Consider the following 16,691-nt stretch of genomic DNA (forward strand, 5'->3'; position numbering starts at 1 on the left):
CCGCACCAAGATTCCAGGAGGTCATGGGCCGTATGCTGCGGTTCATGGATACTATGACTCAGGCCGGTTTATTTCTGGCAGACCCAACCACATCTCAGGCGGGAGGGGGAGCACAGACCCCTACCGCTCAAGCTCATGGGCAGGAAACTATAGTATACCAGACCCAGGGTGCACTACCCGTGGGCGGAGCTCAGTCGGTTACTGCAGCTACACTGGAGCCCATACCAGCTATGGCAGGTGATCCGCACAGGCTATTGGATAGATGGACTAGGCTTCATCCTCCTGCTTTTCGGAGGTGAGCGACATGAGGATCCCAGGATTTTATTGATTGGTGTAGAGACAGATTGCACAACATGAGGATACTAGAGTCCCATGGGGTGAACTTCACTACTTTTCAGCTGGAGGGCAAGGCCCGTAGGTGATCGCAGTCACATCTTCTCGACAGACCAACAGGTTCACCTCCCATGACCTGGGATCAGTTCACACGCCTCTTCTTGGACAGATGCATACCACCCTCTCAGAGGGAAGAGTTGCGGTTCCAGTTTGAACAACTCCAGTAGGGTAAGATGTCAGTGATTGACTATGAGGCAAGGTTCTCTGAGTTGTCTCTCCATGCACTTATGATACTACCTTCCGATGCAGAGAGAGTGCGGAGGTTTGTCGCCGGATTGCACTCTGGTATTCAGGCCACCATGGCCCGTGTAACGACCCGACTTATTATTTTGTGAATTGGTGTCCCGTTAAAATATTTAAGGAACTGAGAAGCTTCGTAATATGTATTATAACGTATGTGTGTGGTCGAGTTTGATTTTTGGAAGATTCGAAATTTAATTGAAAGAACAATTCTTATTTTTGAAGCTTAAATGAAAAGAGTTGACCGGAGTTTGACTTTTGAGCAAACGACTCCGAAATAAATATTTGATGATGTCAATAGCTTCGTATGGTGATTTCGGACTTAGACATATGTCCTGATTTAGATTTGGAAGTCCGTAGGACAATTCGACGCATTTTGGCGAAAGTTGAAAAATGGAAGATTTTTAGAAAGTTTGACCGAGGAGTTGACCTTTTGATATCGTGGTCAGAATCCAGTTCTGAAAATTTTCATAGCTCTGTTATGTCATTTATGACTTGTGTGCAAAAATTAAATTCAATCGGACTCGATTTGATAGGTTTCGGCATCAAATGTAGAAGTTAAAATTTGTTAGTTTTATTAGGCTTGAATTAGGGTATGATTTGTGTTTTAATTGTTGTTTGATATGATTTGAGGCATCGACTAAGTTCGTAATATATTTTGGGACTTGTTGGTATGTTCGGACAGGGTCCCGAGGGGCTCGGGTGAGTTTCGGAGTGGTTTCAGACCATTTATATGTCATTTTTAATTGCTGTTTTTTGGCTACAACAGTGTGCATCGCAGAAATTTCTGCTGCACAAAGCTAACTTTGGAAGCTTATATCTCGTAATATGTATGGAATTTGGAGATAATACAAAAATAAAAGTTGTAGCCCTTTGAGTATAGTTTATAGAAATATAAACCATTTATCATTTAGATATTTGTACAAAATATTATGATCGATTAACTGAAGCCTGGCACTGCAGTTATTTTGCCTGGCAGTGTGCATCGCAGAAATTTCTGCTGCACAAGACTAACTTTGGAATCTTATATCTCGTAATCTATAGAGAATTTGGCGATGATCCAAAAATGATAGTTGTAGCCCTTTGTAATTTAAACCGTTTGGTAGTTTGAGTTTTGTACAAAAAGATATGGTTGATACACTATAGGATGTCTGGGAAGTGATTTTGGAAGAGTTTGGTGTTTTGAGCATAAGCATGTAATGATTCAAAGATTTATTTTTAGTTCTAGAGAATGAAATTCGATTTGGAGACTTTCGAGAGTTTGATAATGAATTATAGGAATGATCTGGAATTGTTTGTCTAATTTCATCAAGTCGCGATCGGGGTTTTAGCGCGAAACATGAATTAATTATTTAACGAGTGAAAGTTTTGTTGCATCGAGCAAATGAGCTCCGAATTAAGTTTCGATTGAATGACTACATTCATATTATTATTATTTGTGACTCATAGGAACAAGAATCGTCGAATTCCGAGTTCGTATGATGGAGTTAGAGCCTTTTTAGTGAAATATTAAATTGTTGGTGCAAGCAGGTTCTGGTGCGAACCTTTAGTGACGGGAAATGGACTTTTAGTAACGGAAAATAGGTTTTTATTGAGCAGTTTCATTTTTAGCTCATTTCAACACTTTTGGAGCTAGGGAACTCGGATTTGGGCGATGATTGAGAGGATTTTCACAAAATGGATTGGGGTAAGTGTTTCCTACTCGGTTTTCATTATATTTCATGATTCCATGATTATTTTCATCTTTTATTAGTGAATCAATTGAATTTTTGCAAAATCTTTCAAAAACAAAAATTTAAGATTTGGAGGTCGATTCGTTATCGGAATTTGGTAAATTTGGTATGGTTGAACTCGTATCGAAATGGGTGTTGGATTACCTGAAAATTCGGTTGGGTTCCGAGAGGCGAGCCCCGCGTTGACTTTTTAATGTAAATTTTTAAGTTGACGTTTTATTATCCAGAATTATTTTCGATAAATTTTAATGAAGTTATACAATCAATTTGGATAGATTTGAGCAATCCGGAGGTCAATTCAAGCAAGAATGCTATTTGGGAATATCGGCATAACTTTAAAAAAGGTAAGTATCTTGGCTAACCTTGAGTGGAGAAAATTACCCCTTAGGCATTGAGTCTTATGTAGAAATTGTGTAATTGTAAACCATGTACGCGAGGTGACGAGTACGTCCTTAGTTTATATGTGCAAATTATATCGGTTAAAATTCGTAAATGCCTTTATGTATTAAATTGGAAATTGTTGGCACTTATTAAATCCTTTATTTGTCATCCCGCATTCCTTGTTTGTTGCGGTTGTTTTTATATGATAATTTTGTTTGACTGCCACTTTGATTTTTATATGAAATACTGTGGTTAGTTGGGTTGACATTTCTGGAAAATAATTTCATTATGGATTCCTTATGTGTAAATAATTGTTAAATAAGTTTAAAATGAGGCATTAATATTTATTTATCAAAATTTTGGATTAAAGAAGAGGTTGTTCTTGCTGAGTTATTTTTCCATCTCCGTTGTTGCTTTTGAGATTTTATATACATTGTGTGGAGTCTTGGGCTATTTGCTTTGAAATTAATTAATTTTGTTGTATCTTTGGAGTTAGTTGTGGCAGATGGGCAAATTAGGATATGAAATGTTGTATTGTGTTGTCGTTTAAACACCCTCCTTGATGTTATTTATGCTTCCTACCTTGCTTGTTAATGATATACATGTGCTTGATATATATATATATATATATATATATATATATGTGTGTGTGTGTGTGTGTGTGTGTGTGTGTGTGTGTGTGTGTGTGTGTGTGTGTGTGTGTGTGAGAGAGAGAGAGAGAGAGAGAGAGAGAGAGAGAGAGAGAGAGAGAGAGAGAGAGAGAATGAGACAAGTGCACTAAGGTATTACCGTGCCATTCGATGTGATATGTTGAATATATTTCTCACACCAGGAAAGTTAAATGAGGTGTCACATGGTGACTTTTACTTTAAAGAATTATATTTGAAAGATATTTACTCGAAATAATTATATTAGAAAGATATTTATTTAGAAGAATTATATTTGAAAGATATTTATTTGAAAAAAATATATTCATAAGATATTTATTTGAAGGAAGTATATTCGAGATGTATTTAATTGTATGGATTACATTCTAAAGATTTTCTTTTGAAAAACTTATAGATAAAAGATGATGTTTTAAAGGACTTGATTAATTGGTTGTACTTGTGTTTATTATTCGTTTAAGTAATATTAATGGTGTCCATGTTACCTGGCTGTTTATATCACTAGTTAATTATTGTTGCTATCACTGCTATTTTTCTTTCTATTATTTTTGTATGTTATATTGCATATGTTATTTAACTAGTGAGTGTCTTGACTGTAACTCGTCACTACTCCACCGAGGTTAGTCTTGATACTTACTGGGTACCGACTGTGGTGTACTCATACTATACTTCGGCACATTTTTGTGCTGAGCCAGGTATTGGAGATATCATATTCGGACAGAGGTTAGAATGCGATCGTAAGGATTTAAGGTAGAGCTGTTTGGTCATCGCAGTCCCTTGGAGGCTTTCCATTTTATTGTACTGTCAACTCTTATTCGAACAGTATTGTATATTTGATCCTTGAGATCATTATGTGTAATCAGTTAAAGTTCGTGACTCAGTATTACTAGTCTTTGGAGGTTGTTATAATTATTTCCGTTGTTGGTTTCGATACTTGTATTAAATTATATGGAAAAAAATGGCCCGAAATGTAATTGTAATCGACTTACCTAGTCTTAGAGACTAAGTGCAATCACGACGCCTGTGGTGGGATTTTGGGTCGTGCCAAGTTGGTATCAGATCTCTAGGTTCATAGGTTCTACTAGTCACGAACGAGTCTAGTAGAGTCTTGCGGATCGGTACAGAGATGTCTGTATTTATCTTCGAGGTGCTACAGAACTGTTAGAAAATTTCCACTTCTTTCATTCTTGTCGTGTGGAATTTTTTTATTTTGGAGTTTGAGCCTTTGTATCTCTATTGTCTCACAGATGGTGAGGACACATGCTACCGAGTCAGCTGAGCAGACACACGCGCATTCTGTTAGGGCCGCAAGAGGCCAGGGCCGAGGAAGAGGCCTAGGTAGAGGCCGAGGAAGGGCACATGCCACAGCTAGAGCACCGGTCAGGAGCAACGTATCAATGGAGGTAAGCATATGAAGGGGATAAACCAGCCGACGCAACACCACCAACTTGGGTTCAATTTTCGGAGATGTTTTTGAAAGAGTTTGTTCCCCAGACTCTCCGCGATGAGTGGCGCATAGAGTTTGAATGGTTGTATTAGGGCACTATGACGGTGTCAGAATATGCTATCAGGTTCAGTGAGTTAGCTCGTCATGCACCTATTTTGGTTCCTACAGTTAGAGAGAGAGTCCGCAGATTCATCGAAGGGCTCGATTATGATTTTAAAATATGTAAGGCTCGAGAGTTGTAGACTTACATTCCATTTTAGCTAGTAGAGATTGTCAAGATGTTAGAACGTGTTCGAAGTGAGGAAAATGAGTCTAAGGATGCCAAAAGGTCTCGGAACTCTGGAGGATTTAGTGGATTCTACTCTGCAGCTATGACTCATCATGGAGGAGGCTTGGACAGTCGGTCAGTGTAGTCCGCAATTCAGATTACTCGTAGTGCTCCAGTTAATACTTCTAGTGCACCACCGACATAAGTTTCTTATAGTGGTTATTCCTGTTATCCGGCACAGACTCAGTATGAGCAGCCGCGACCTCAGAAGGGTTGTTATGAGTGTGGTGATACCAGGCACATCATGAGAGATTGTCCCAGAATTGGGAGAGGCAAATTTCATCAAAATACTCAGGCTACAGGCTTTATTCCAGTTAATACTCCATGTGTACAGCCAATTAGGGGTGCAGGACAGGCGGGTAGAGGGTGCCCAAGGGGGGAGGCCCTACCCGTTGATATAATTGCTATGAATTGGCCGAGGCCAATACTCCAGATGGTGTTGTTACAAGTATGACTTAAATTATAATAGAGGATCACTATTCTTATTTTGATTCGATTCCGATTATCGAGGTGAAAACTCCTTTCGTGCTCCTTATATGGTGAGCTAGTGAATTAGTACTGCACTCTCTTGTTTATCCCTGTTGGGAGATTTGATGGTGTTAGCCCGTGTCTATCATTTTATTTTGTACACTATTGAGGGCTATGAGTCCAAAAGTGACTTTCTATTACTCACTACAATGGGTTTTGATATAAATTCGGGATAGTTTGATTACAATTTGTGAATTATATGCCCTACCGGTATGGGGGTTCACTATGTGTTGTGAAATTGTTTCATGGATTTTAAAAAAATAGAAATTTTCAGTTGGCACATTGTGCAAAGTACTTGTGATTCAGAATTGGGGATGGGATCCTCGCAGTTTAATGTGATTTGATATGTTTAACCTGGGCTACATGGCGCAGTGGAAGTTATATCAGGATGAGATCCTTGTGGCTAAATTCATGTGTTTTAAATTCTCCCTTTGTGAAATTTAATTTGTACTATAGTACTGATAGGGAGTCATGCCTATTAGGCTTATTTGATAATTCTTCTATGTGTTTTTGTGCATATTTAGCCATATTCGTGCTGTAATTATTGAGTTTTAGCCTACAAGGTGAGTGCCGAGGTAGCGTTAAATATGACTCATTAATTCGAGTAAATAATTATGAGGTCTTCATGCCTCGCGAATTGCTGTTAGTGTTGTGAAAATTTAAAACGAGGTTTTGGTTAATATGAGGTTAATTGACGATGCTGGAATTAATTATGAACAACTATTATGACCAACTATTTGAAAGATATTTATTTGAAAGAATTATATTTGTAAAATATGTTTTTGAAGGAAGTATATTCGGGATATATTTAATTGTACGGATTTCATTCTAAAGATTTTAATTTGAAAAACTTATAGATAAAAGATGTATGTTTTGAAGGACTTGATTAATTGGTTGTACTTGTGTTTATTATTTGTTTAAGCAATATTTATGGTATTCCTGTTGCCTGGCTGTTTATATCACTAATTGATTATTGTTGTTATCACTGCTATTTGTCTTTCAATTATTTTTGTATGCTATATAGCACAAGTTATTTGACTAGTGAGTGTCTTAACTGTACTTCGTCACTACTCCACCGAGGTTAGTCTTGATACTTACTGGGTACCGACTGTGGTGTACTCATACTACACTTCTGCACATTTTTAGCAGAGCCAGGTATTGGAGATATCGGATTCGGACAGAGGTTAGAGTGTGATCGCAAGGATTTAAGGTAGAGTTGCTTGGTCGTCGCAGTCCCTTAGAGTCTTTCCATTTTATTGTACTGTCAACTCTTATTCGAACAATATTGTATATTCGATCCTTGGGGTCATTGCATGTAGTCAGTTAGAGTTCGTGACTCAATTTTACCAGTCTTGGGAGGTTGTTATGATTATTTCCGCTGTTGATTTCGACACTTGTATTAAATTATATGGAAAAATAATGGTTCGAAATGTAGTTGTAATCGACTTACCTAGTCTTAGAGACTAAGTGTCATCACGACGCCTGTGGTGGGATTTTGGATCGTGACAGGCCGAGAGGTGGAGATGGGGACTTCTTACGGGCTAGTTGTAGAGATAGCACGAAGGATTGAGGGTGTCCGTCAGCGAAGTTGGGAGCAAGCCGTGAGGGTCAAGCGGTTTTAATATTCAGGAGAGTTAAATGGTGCCTCGGCTCGGGGCATATGTCAGTTCGTGAGGGGTTAGTCCAGCAGGCCCCCTTATCCAGCACCGCCACTGTCACGCCCCGAACCTGGGGGAGATACCGGCACCCGGTGCCTCACCTATCCTCGCAAACCAACTTGCGACTAAGGGACTCTGAACATATAATGTCATACTTTGGCCATGGGCCACATTGCAAGATAATTGTGAATGCTGACATCAATATAAAGCTGGGCCGACAAGGCCGTCTTAACTAATACAACTGGCAAACCAACAAAATATACATAAAAGGCCTACAAGCCCAACATACTGCACCAATTGACAGGATACGTCTACAAGCCTCTACTGAAGGATATACTGTGATCGGAAAAGGTTCCCGACCTACTCATAGCATATATACATATATACACAAGATGTACATAAAGCTCTAGATCCGGCAACTCGGAAGGGCATGGAGCTTACCGATCAAGCTGAACTCGGGCAACACCTAATAAGGAGGTCTACCTGTCTGTCTGTCTATATGAACCTGCACGCATGAAATGCAGAGCCCCCAGAAAAGGGACGTCAGTACAAAATAATGTATCGAGTATGTAAGGCAATATATTGAAAGCTGAAACTGAACTGATAATATAATAACTGAAAGTAACTTGGAGTCAAAGATAATCTGAAGATATACTCACCTGCTGATACTGACTCAACTCTCTCATTATTGTAAGCAAAATAGTTGTCCGGCCTTATTAGGCTTGGTATATATCTATAACTGCTCTGCCATAGTAGGCTCGCTCATAGGCGCTCGGCCATACTAGGCTCCGTATCTCGACCATTCTAGGTTCACTCATAGGCGCTCGACCACAGTAGGCTCGGTATATAACTTACCATCTGATCAGAGGTTGCCCAATAGGGGCCTGCCCATCGATTATAGCTCGATGGTATTGAAAATACTGTATATATAGGCTCTCCACTCTCTTGACTGGAAGAAGACAATACTCAATTGAATATGAAGTCCCGATAAAGAGAATACTGTAATTTATGAGACTAGGATAATGTATATAAATTCGGGAGTAAGAACTTCTCTTTATGCCTCGTTATCAAACACATGTAATTATGAGATCAAGCCAATATGAAGGAAGGGCTTAGCCTTAACATACTTGAAGCAATTCTCTTGACAATCCTCGAACATACGTTAATTGCGATGAAACACGTGATGGCAAGATCAGAGTAGGAAAAAATCCGTATGATATTCTTGAGAAAGATTGCACCGTACTCCCTTATAATTGCAAAATCTCACGTTGCTCTGAATTGTTGAAGATCTTATCTTGCTTATGTGACTTACGTTTGCAACACACAAACATTTACGTCTGAATTCTTATCCCATGCGTATAAGAATGAGTTTCTGACTTACGATTCTTCATAATGAATATGTGACTTTCTTTATTAAAGGGATATGACTCGGGTTCTTTAGGAATGAATATATGTCTCTTCTTTATTAAATGGATATGACTCATGTCCTTTAAGACTTGCCACATAATATAATGACTAAGAGTCACAATTCTTGGGGTGGCTTGCTGCCACGTGGGGGAGGGTCTAATATTATCCAAAGATTTTAATTAATCTCCCATTAAAAATTATTAATTACCCAATTATTCACATAATTAAGAATTATCTCAATTTACTTAAAATACTACTCACTTTTAATACACTTTATACACCTTACTATCATGGACATGTGGTACCTTGTATGGTACTAGTCCATAAATACCGGGTATTTTAGCTCGAGTCGTATTTTATCCAAAATGTCAAACTTCGACGAAATTCCTTTTCTTTGATTTTCTTACCCTCTCACCTTCACGAATTTATTCGTCACTTATTTGAAATAGCATAATGCTAATAATCTCAAAATAATCCAATTCCCGAACTTACGTAGATTAACTTACGACAAAACTTTAACGTACGAAAATGCGGGATATAATATCTCATTTCCTATCTTTCATCAAATTACTTATGGCGTACTTTCACGTACGAAAACATGGGGTGTAACAGCCACCTCCTTGGGGTGCTCCAGTGCGACCTTATTTTAGTGCTATGCCAGATAGTTCTTATCGCCCACCAGCTATTCGGGGCTCCTCCGTTGGGTATTTAGGTCATCAGGGCCAGCCTTCAGGTCAGCAGTCCATCATACCAAGGGGTTGTTTCGCGTGCGGGGATCTCAGTCAGGTTCAGAGGTTCTGCCCCAAGCTTCAGAGTAGACCAGTGCACCAGGGTCAGCAGCCTATGATTACCGCACCAGTTGCTCCGCCAGCCGTCCGGCCACCCAGAGGTGGAGGGCAGGTGGGTAGGGGTCGTCCTAGAGGTAGAGGCCAGCCAAGTGGCACTCCATCCAGGTTCTATTCTTTCCCGGCCAGACCAAATGCAGTGGCCTCAGATGCCATGATCACATGTACTATTTATGTCTACGGTAGAGAGGCCTCAGTATTATTTGACCCAGGGTCTACTTATTCCTATGTTTCATCTCTGTTTGCTCATTTCCTGGGTGTTTCTCGTGAATCCTTGGGAATACCTGTTTAAGTGTCCACTCCTGATAGGGAGTCATGCCTGTTAGGCTTATTTTATAATTATTCTATGTGTTTTTGTGCATATTTAGCCATATTCGTGCAGTAATTATTGATTTTTAGCCTACAACGTGAGTGCTGAGGTGGCATTAAATATGACACGTTAATTCGAGTAAATAATTATGAAATCTTCAAGCCTCGCGAATTGTTGTTAGTGTTGTGAAAATTTGAAACTAGATTTTGGTTAATATGAGATTAATTGATGATGCTGGAATTAATTATGAACAACTATTATGACCATAGACATGGTTATGAGCATACATAATTATGAATAATGTATGTGTGCGGTCAAGTTTGGTTTTCGGAAGATTCGAAATTTAATTGAAAGAACAATTCTTATTTTTGAAATTTAAATGAAAAGAGTTGACCGAAGTTTGACGTTTGAGCAAACGACTCCGGAATAGAAATTTGATGATGTCAATAGCTTCGTATGGTGATTTCAGACTTAAGCGTATGTAGGACAATTCGACGCATTTTGGCGAAAGTTGAAAAACAAAAGAGTTTTAGAAAGTTTCACTGAGGAGTTGACTTTTCGATATTGGGATCGGAATCTAGTTGTAAAAATTTTCATAGGTCTGTTATATTATTTATAACTTGTGTGCAAAATTTGAGGATAATCGGACTCGATTTGATAGGTTTCGGCATCGAATGTAGAAGTTGGACTTTGTTAGTTTCATAAGGCTTGAATTGGGGTATGATTCATTTTTTTAGCATTGTTTGATGTAATTTGAGGCCTTGACTAAGTCCGTAATATGTTTTGGGACTTGTTGGTATGTTCGGACAGGGTCCCGAGGGGCTCAGGAGAGTTTCAGAGTGGTTTCGGACCATTTCTAGGCCAGTGTGCATCGCAGATATTTCGGCTGCACAGAGCTAACTTTGAAAGCTTATGTCTCGTAATTTGTAATGAATTTGGAGATGATCCAAAAATTAAAGTTGTAGATCTTTGAGTCTAGTTTCTAGAAATGCAAATCATTCATCATTTGGACATTTGTATAGAAAGTTATGATCGATTAACTGAAGCCTGGTACTACAGTTATTTTGCCTGGCAGTGTGCATCACAGAAATTTCTGCTGCACATGACTTACTTTGGAAGCTTATATCTCGTAATCTATAAGGAATTTGGCAATCATCCAAAAATAAAAGTTGTAGCCCTTTGTATCTAGTTTTCATAAATGTAAACCGTTTGGCAGTTGGAGTTTGGTACGAAAGGTTATGGTTGATACACTACAGGTTGTCTGGGAAGAGTTTTCTGAAGAGTTTGGTGTTTTGAGCATAAGCACGTAATAATCCAAAGGTCCATTTTTAGTTCTAGAGATCGAAATTCGATTCCGAGACTTCCGAGAGTTTGATAATGAATTATAGGAATGATCTAAAAAATTTTGTTTAATTTCATCAAGTCGCGATTGGGTTTTTAGCGCGAAACATGAGTTAATTATTTAACGAGTAAAATCTTTGTCGCATCGAGCAAATTAGCTCCGAATTGAGTTTCGATAGAAAGACTAGGTTAATATTATTATTTGTGACTCATAAGAATAAGAATCGTCAAATTCCGAGTTCGTATGATGGAGTTAGAGCCTTTTTAGTGAAAAATTAAATTGTGGTACAAGAAGGTTTTGGTGCGGACCTTTAGTAACGGGAAATGGACTTTTAGTGACGAAAATTGACTTTTAGTGACGGGAAATCAGTATTTATTGAGTAGTTCCGTTTTTAGCTCATTTCAACATTTTTGGAGCTAGGGAACTCGGATTTGGGCGAATTTTGAGAAGATTTTCACCAAGTGGATTAGGGTAAGTGTTTCCCACTCGGTTTTCATTATATTTTATGATTCCATGATTATTTTCATCTTTTATTAGTGAATCAATTGGTAAAACATTGGATTTTTGCAAAATATTTCAAAAACGAAAATTTAAGATTTGGAGATCGATTCATTATCGAAATTTGGTAAATTTGGTATGCTTGAACTCGTATCGGAATGGGTGTTCGGACTTCATAAAAATTCGGTTGAGTTCCGAGGGGTGAGCCCCGCGTTGACTTTTGGGTTAACTTTTTAATGTAAAATTTTAAGTTGATAATTAACTATTCAGAATTGTTTCCGATGAATTTTAATGAAGTTATACAATCAATTTGGATAGATTTGAGCTATCTGGAGGTCAATTCAAGCAAGAAGCCTATTTTGAAATATCGGCATACCTTCAAAAAGGTAAGTATCATGGCTAACCTTGAGTGGGAAAAATTATCCCTTAGGCATTGAGTCTTATGTGGAAATTGTGTAAATGTAAACCATATACGCGAGGTGACGAGTACGTACTTAGTTTATATGTGCAAATTATATCGGTTAAAATTCTTAAACGCCTTTATGTATTAAATTAGAAATTGTTGGCACTTATTAAATCTTTTATTTGTAATCCCTCATTCCTTGTTTGCCGAGGTTGTTTTTATATGATAATTTGGTTTGATTGCCACTTTGATTTTTATGTGAAATACCGTGGTTAGTTGGGTTGGCATTTCTTGAAAATAATTTCATTATGGATTCCTAATGTGTGAATAATTATTAAATAAGTTTAAAATGAGGCATTAATATTTATTTATCAAAATTTTGGATTAAAGAAGAGGTTGTTCTTGCTGAGTTATTTTTCCATCTTTGTTGTTGCTTTTGAGATTTTATATACATTGTGTAGCGCCTTCAGCTATTTGCTTTGAAATTAATTAATTTTGTTGTATCTTTGGAGTTAGTTGTGGCAGGTGGGCAAATTAGGATATGAAATGTTGTATTGTGTTGTCGTTTAAACACTCTCCTTGATGTTATTTATGCTTCCTATCTTACTTGTTAATGATATACATGTGCTTGGTAAGGAATAGTGTAAAGCACGGAAGGTGATGTCGTGCCATTTGTGAGTGTAAAGCACGAAGGGTGATGCTGATGTCGCCCAAATTCACACCACTAATTGGGATTGTGAAGCGGTCGATGCAATTATAACTACCCAACGTGAATCGGGGTCGATTCCATAGACAGCTTATATTGTATTAGGTATATATCTATAATAGATATATGACGTGCCCAAATTGCACTTCCACATAATTGGTTATTTCTTCCTATTTCTAAAAAGTATACTATTGTTTGTAAATGAAAAGCTAAGGAACGATAATTTTGGTATTGTTGTTTTTCAAGTTGATATAAGATCTAGGGTCGTGACTTCCACCTAGGTGGTTACCTAACAGATTATGGGCTTTAGGGCATGTTTGATTGATCGGGGTGTAATACATACAATTACCCACTTTATACCTCTCGGTAGTTTGAGTGGTTTTACCCAATTTGGCTTTCTCAAGTCCAAATGGGTAGTTCACAAAACTAATGATAGATGCTCAAGTCGGGTATTACTATCTCTAGATTTGACCCTTTAATTGGGCTATCAATTTCTTGAATTCACCCCAATTCCTTGTTAGCCAAGTTTTCCTAGACTTAGTCTCTCTTTCTCAAGTATAGACTAGGTCAATTAGGCCTGAATCAATGTTTGCAACCATTAATTCTTAAATTCAAGCAAGAACTAGGCTAAATATCATACACCCAATCACAAATAAGCCCCAAATTAAACACCCATTAGGCACCCACACTAGGGTTGGGTCACAACCCTAGCTAAGAATTTAGCCACTCATAGGCAAAATTGAAGAAATTAAAGAACAAACTAAGATTAAACTCATAATAGATGATTAAGGGAAGAAAATATAATGTTAAAATGATAAACTATTACAAAGTTACCCAAAACAGTAAGTAAAAAATGGCTATCTACTTTCATGTGTTCAAACTTGACCTAAATTTGACAAAAAGATCTATTTCTACCTAGCTAAAATTATCAGATAAAATTGCCCCTGCGGAGGTTGTGCAGCCGCACAATTCTGTGTGCGGTCTGCACTTTGAAGCTGGCCTGACAGGATGGACTTTTGCGGCCGCACAATTCTGGGGTGTGGCCGCACTTCTTCAGATTTTGTGGACCGTACATTTTTGAGTGCTGCCGCACTCCTGTACTTGAGCTGGACATGAGAGATTTCTACGGACTGCACATTTATGAGTGTGGCCGCACTTTTGCATTCTGCGGCCGCACAATAATAGTGCGGTCCGCACTTCTTCAGGGACCCAAAACACCATCTCTTTGAACCTCGTCTTTTGCAGCCGCACTATTATTGTGCGGTCTGCACTTTGCGAAGGGAATTTGTTAGTGGTTCTTCATAGTCTGCAGCCGCACACAGTATTGTGCGGTCCGCACTTTGCTCTTTTCTGCTTTGTTTTGGTCCTTGTCCAATTTTACTCCTTCTTGAGTTGATTTTAATCTCTTTGGCTCCTTTTTCAATATTCCTGCAAGAAAGCACATTTTATTAGTTCTCGGGAATACCTTTAAGCATTTTTGAGCTGAAACAAAAGAAAAAGAGTGCAAATAAGTTGTCAAAATCACTACTTATCAACTCCTCCAAACGTAAGCTTTTGCTTGTCCTCAAGCAATTGAGGTAATGCCCACCTCCACAAGGAAAGAGCTATTTCAGCTGGCCTAAGTTGAATAAAAAACACATCAATTGGGACCAACGATTACCCACACACTCATGAATCACCAACAAGCCTATGTTTTGAATGTTAAAGCACAAATAGCTCTAATGTGATGCTTGAGCATCAAGAGTTGACTTTATTCATCAAGGAAGTTTGCACTTTCATGTAGGTCATTGTGGATTTCAAACTCTTGCTCCTATACTCTCTGTAAGCTCATCTCACTCAAGAATAAAGCACTCAATGCAATGATTCGAGAAAGGTTCGCTCGTCACTCTCAAAAGAATGTCACAAGCCCGGCTCTAAGTACCATATGCTTGCCCCTCATGTAGATCACCACTAATGTAAGCTTACTCGGCCTGAAATCACGTAGGGCTTTTTCGGCGTGTAATGAAGGCTTTTGGACTAAGGAGGGGAATATTGGAATGGAACTGGTTCATCTTTCCTTTAGCACTCCATTTTCTCTTTTTGGCTCATACTTTGCCGACTCTTTGAGTCATTTTATTTTTCCTTAGGGGAACTAGAGAGACTTGACATCACTCTTTCTTGCTCATGCTATTCATATTCTTCTTCTTTGTTTTCCCCATGCTTTGCACTTTTGCTTTCTTTTGAATCTTTTCAACCCTTTCACATTATTCACTTTCTTTTTGTGTTTTTCTTTTTTTTATTTTCCTTTCCTATTCTTCATTTCTTTTATATTTTTTGTTCCTTGATACCATCTTCAAACTCCTCGTCTCTCCTCCAAACTTATGTTTTCGCCATTTGTTTCTCATAAGTGCTAAAGAAAGCTCGGGTGCCAAGAGAGGGCCACTATAAAACGGGTAAAGGCTTGTAACATGATTATCGAATGAAAAAGGCTTTAGGATCAAAAGGGTTGACTAGGAATAATATCATTGGTGGGCCATGGAAGGTTTCAAAATGGGTCAAGGAGAGCCTACAATCACTTCTCAAGCCAAGCTAACTTAGAATTTCGCCTAGAAACATAATCGGGGCAAGTTCTAGACCATTCGCACGGGTACTTGGACTTGTAACAAAATACCTCAACTCTCAGATAACCGGTTTGTTAAAGAGAATAGAGTCAAGGGCCCACAACAACCGCATTCAAGATTGAAAATCGCTAATGGTTCAACTAAACCACCCGATGATTGCCTAAGTCAACACAAGAGTCACAAGGTCACTAACTAGAGCCATTTCTTTCCAAAAACTTAGTTTTAACCATAAGCGTGTAGTTAAGTGTGTTGGTACCAAGTGAAGCACCTCACACACACATGGCACATGACTCACTCAAGATTGGATCATCAAAACACTCTAGTCAAAGCACTTAAGCCAAGTTAAGAACATATAATTTAAGGCACATATACAAGAGTCAACAACTGAGCCTAAGCATCACACTACATCACTCGCTATTCTCAAGGCATAACGAAGTTGAGAGACCATGTTTTCATTTTAGCCCATAGCCTACGGGTTCCTACTTCTAAAAAACAAAAAACTAACTACACCTGGTTCAAACGAAACCATTGGAAAAGAACCGCGGCACAAAGAAAAATCAAAGGGGAATTACTACACAACCTACAAAGAAAATCTTTTTGTCCTTTTCTTTAGACTTAAATCCCTCAAGAAAACTGTCTAGGAGATCCATCGTCGGGAAAGGTCTAATTTTTTTCTACTTTTTTTTTCAAATTTTCATAGTTACTAAAATACTACACAACTACGAAAATAAAAATAAGAAGTTAGCATCTTTCTATATCCTACTATTAATTATCTAGAGAATTCTCCCGCCCCATACTTAAAAGAGTGCAGCGTCCCCAATGCACAAATAAAGTAAAACAATAATGAGGGTGGATAAGAAACTCCCTGAAAGGCCAAATGCCGATGCAATAACGACTCACGGGTACTCAGACTTCCCCCAAGCATGATCCTTTGTGTGGGCACCCCACACTTAGTTCTCACTATTTAACTCGCTCTTGCACTCTTCCAATGGCTTTGCCTCCTATGCTTATAATCCTACAAAACAAAAATAAACACTACAACAATAATAAGATAAAAAATAAAAATAAGAGAAAGCAGTAAAGATGGGTTGCCTCCCAGCAAGTGCCTGATTTAACGTCGCGGCACGACTTGAATCACTTTTTGCCTCCACCTTGAACTTATGAATTGGACCCCAAGTTTTGATTCTGCTCTATGATCATGCTCTTG

The sequence above is a fragment of the Nicotiana tomentosiformis genome, chromosome 5, assembly GCF_000390325.3.
Source record: "Nicotiana tomentosiformis chromosome 5, ASM39032v3, whole genome shotgun sequence".
In the NCBI taxonomy this organism is placed as follows: domain Eukaryota; kingdom Viridiplantae; phylum Streptophyta; class Magnoliopsida; order Solanales; family Solanaceae; genus Nicotiana; species Nicotiana tomentosiformis.